The sequence below is a fragment of the Gavialis gangeticus genome, unplaced genomic scaffold, assembly GCF_001723915.1.
Source record: "Gavialis gangeticus isolate Ggan-Ray unplaced genomic scaffold, GavGan_comp1, whole genome shotgun sequence".
NCBI classification, from domain to species: domain Eukaryota; kingdom Metazoa; phylum Chordata; order Crocodylia; family Gavialidae; genus Gavialis; species Gavialis gangeticus.
Window position 1 is genome coordinate 66,806,966 of NW_017729004.1, and position 4,524 is coordinate 66,811,489.

A 4,524-nucleotide genomic window follows, 5' to 3' on the forward strand; every position below is an offset into this window, starting at 1 on the left:
ATTCTGAGCCTACAACTGCCCCTCTCCCCTGCTCCTTGCACTTTCCTAAGATCAGGGTGACACTGATCTGGGGAAAGTGTGGCCTACTCCAGTTCTTCTGTTCCTGGGGAGACTGGAGCAGTGAAACAAAGCCCCCTGCCTGCTTTTCACACCCGGGACTCAGTTGTGAGAAGCAGGCAAGGGGCTTGCAGCGCCACTCCCTCCGTTCATCTCCCAAGGCCTCAAGCTGAGTGGATGGAGCAGCGCAGCAACGTTTGCTGCCCCTTTCTCATAGCAGGGCCTCTGGTGTGTGAGGTGCCAGGGGTCATTGGAAGGCATGGGAGCTCCATGACTTCACTCCTAAGCCACAGGAAAGTGTGCAGACGTGTATTTTCTCAAGATAAATTCTCCAGGAAGTGATTTCTTCCTGAGTGGAATCAGGGTATATTTCTTCTGGAACCACTATTTTTGCTTTGGGAGAAAAAGCTGAAATGTGGCGTGTCATGTATTTGTTTTGCTGCTAGTTGTCCCCAGGTGCATCCCTACATGTGTGCTCAGGTGCTGGGCAAATTGCCCCAGGGCGGGTAGGGGAGGCTTGCTGGCCCCAGCAGCCTTACCTGGGGCTGTCAGGGCTGCAGGAGTGGCAGTTTTGCCACTCAGAGCCTGGCTGGCAGCTGGAGCATGGCTCTGGCTGGCCAGGCTCCAGTTTCTGGTGGTACGCACTGCAGCCACATGTGCCACACTGCCATTTTTTCCTGCAGTTTTTTTTAGATACCAGCGTTTCCTGATATCTCATTTTGCCACCATGCTGCAAATATGCAGGGCAGCGAACGGATCCATGTGCACTACCTAAAGGCTTTGGGGCACCGTAAGATTCACGTTCCCGCTTGTGCAGACACAGCCATGGTTTCTACTGGGTGAGCTGCAATTCTCCTGGTACAAATGGAAAGTCAGTAACCAGCCTTAGACTATCAGCCGTCCCCACACCAGGGATGTTGACGCTGTAGATGATTTCAAAATACCATGTACACCTGTAGAGCTATTTAAAATGCATATTTTCATTTCACATAACTAAAGCAGTGAATCTTTGTGATGATTCACTGTTCAGTCATGTGTTGTTCTTGTGCATGTACCAAAGTTATCTTCTTTTTTTTCAAATTACTTCTGACAAGTTTCCAAAGTTAAGTACTTCACATAAGATATCATGGATGAGAGAATAAAGCGTTGTAGTGGGACTCAGAACACTTAGATTCCCAGTTCTGCGGGTGATCCATGCCTCAGTTTCTTCATCTGAAAATGGGTCTAAGTGACTCTTTGTAAAACATTTTTGAGATCTATAAATATAATCCAGCATTTCACTGTCATAGAATCAGAGAATCACAAATAGCAGTATATTATTTAATTAAAATAATTCGACATTTTCATAGATTCATAGATTCATAGATTAAGGGTCGGAAGGGACCTAGTAGATCTTCTAGCCCGACCCCCCGCCAGGGCGGGAGAACAACAAAAAAAACCCCAAAAAGAGAAACGGGACTCAAATGAGTCCAGCCAGGTAGGCATCCAGCCTCTTCTTAAAGACCCCCAGGGTAGGGGCCAGCACCACTTCCCTTGGAAGTTGGTTCCAGCTCCTAGCCACCCTAAGAAGTAGTTCTTGCGGATGTCCAATCTGTACCTCCTCTCCATCAACTTGTGCCCATTGCTTCTTGTTATGCCAGCGGGCGCTAGGGGAAACAGCGTCTCCCCCAAACCCTTCTGGTCCCCCCTAGTGTGTCTATAGACTGTCACCAGGTCCCCCCTCAGCCTTCTCTTGACAGTCGCGGTTTTAATTGTGTATAATATATTTATGTATCATGCATTAAATTGTACATATAATATATAATTATATAATCTAACATATGCATGGCATATCACAACATGAAAATGCAAGAAGTACAATGTTTCATCCAACTAAAGGTCTGCCTAGACCAGTATTTATTTGCCTCTGACAATGGCAAGTAGTAAATGCTTCAGAGAAAGTAGATAAGAAAAAAGATAGAGTGATCCATCTTCTGTTATACCTTTCCAATTACCGTGAGTACATTATATTATTAACTATTGTGATTGGACCTGATGGACCTGCCATAATTTTTTTTATCATCTTTGTTTGAGTCCCTGTGTACTTCTGGCCTCCAACACATTTGTGGCAATGAGCTCCAAAATTAATTCTGTACTGACAAAACAATATTTAATTTTATTTATTTTAAACCCTCCGTCTGATAATTTCATCAGGTGCCTTCTAGTTCTTGTACTATGATGACATACAGTAAATAGCCATCCCTTTTTTACTTTTTCTACACCATTTATGGTTTTATAGACCTTTATTATGTTCCCTTCAATTATCTCTTTCTAAACAGAGCAGTCCTAACCTTTTCAGTCTCTCCTCACATAGGGCACATCCAGATGAGAGTGGACATTTTTTTCCCTAGGGACAAGTAGCAGTGGTATATCCTGTGCCACTGCTATTTGTCCCACGCACCCTCTGGCACACAGCAGGTTACCCCAGATGGGGTAGGGGAGGTTGGGGCCAACAACTGTGCTGACCCCAGCAGCCTTACCTGCGGCCTTGGAGGCCTCCTGGGGCTACAGCCATGGCAGAAAACCTGGCCAACAACTGAAGTGTGGTTCTGGCCAGACAGGCTCTGGTTTTGGGCAGCACGTGCTGCCACCACATGCACCACGCTGCTTTTTTTCAGCATGGGTTTTCTTGACCCCAGGATCTCCCAGGGTCAAAAGCCCCCCACCTCTCCCCCACATCATGCTGAAAGGTAGCAGTGTAGGGAATGCCTGCATATGTGGTGTGTGGTGCTACAGACGGGTCTGTGGCACCACAAACTACACATCCATGCTTGTCTGGACACAGCCATAGAAGCCTGCCCATACAACCAAGCAACTTTCTTGCCCTTTCTACACATCTTTTTAGTTCTGCTCTATTTTTTTAGATGTGTATGGTCCATGAATTTATATAACTTTCTGTTTTTTCATCCAGTTCCTTTCCTAGTAATCCCTAAAATGTATATGCCTTGATAATAAGACATATTATATGCAATTGCATGCGTCTGAAATACAAACACAAAAAGGTGAAGTACTCAAAAGGGGTGATGCGCCTGTATGCTTAGTTCAACCCCTTTGTGCAGTGAATATTAAACACCCTGTTCACATGAAATCTTGGGGGGAAAAATCTTGAAACCTATTTTTTCTATATTAAATGTTCATGTGGGCTATAAGATGAATGAAAACCTTTGCATCTACATCATGGACATCTAGCATTTTGTGTTAATGGGATGATTGTTAGCAGTAATAGTCTGCGCTTCACATTGTGCAGTACCTAGCTTTTGAATGCTTGACTTTATATTTAACTATCCAGCTTCCTTTCTCAACTTTTTCTTTAAATCTTGAAAATTGGGAGAACATGAAGCATTGTGTGGAACCACACTGACTCCTTCCTTGGGGAAGGATTAAAATGTTTGTATCAACAGCATATGTCTTATTAGAGTTCTGCCATTTAGACCAAGAGAGTAAGTTGGCAATAATTGGGTGAACCAGCATGCCATGAGGATGAGATTCACATTTCACAAGTAGGCTTCACGTCACTTCTTTATTATAAGTAACAGAAAGCAGGGTCTGATAATGAAAATCAATGAGCCATCTTAATTATGGGTATCCCCCTACAATAATAATACATACAATAATGCATATAATCTAATGGTAATATATAATTGTGTTATTACAATAACACATATATAAAATGTATATTATAATAATTGTATGTAATATAATGGCAATCATATGTTTTATCATAATAATGTATCATCAATAATAATGTTGATTTACTAGGGCAGTGACACCCAGTTCTGAATGGCTCAGGACTCAATCGGCATGAACCAACGAGACACAACAGTACTTACACCCTTAATTGAATTGTGACAAACACATTCCAGTTCAAAAGAGAGAAACCATAATATATTAGTTAATAATTGTACCATAATTGATAGCGGGCATGTTGTATTATTCAGGACTGTATTATGCAGGAAAAAACAACTGCATGAAGTGCAAAACAAAAATTTTTGATAATAACTTGCATAGGACCCATGGGGCCAGGGCCTGGGACACTCTGTATTTGGGATCATACTTGGAAAGACTGTAGGTGGCAAGGCAGCAGGGGATGGAATTGGTCAGGTAGAAAGAAAAACTATTTGAGGAGTACCTGGCCAACTAGAATACATTCAGCTGTCCTTGCTGGGATGTTTTTGTTAGTATACAGATTAAAATATATGACCAGTGCATACTTCAGAAGAGAGGTGTTGCTTGATTTCTCAGCTGGTGTGGGATTAGAGACAGAGGCTGCATCCAGACATGCAGGCATGTGCAATTTGTGGCACCACAAATCTTTGTGGTGCCATAAACCACATGCCCAGAATGTTAACACATGCCCCGAACTGGCAAATGTCACTACCAGGGAATCCTGGTAGTGAAAAAAAAATGGAGCAAAAAAAAAAAAAAAAA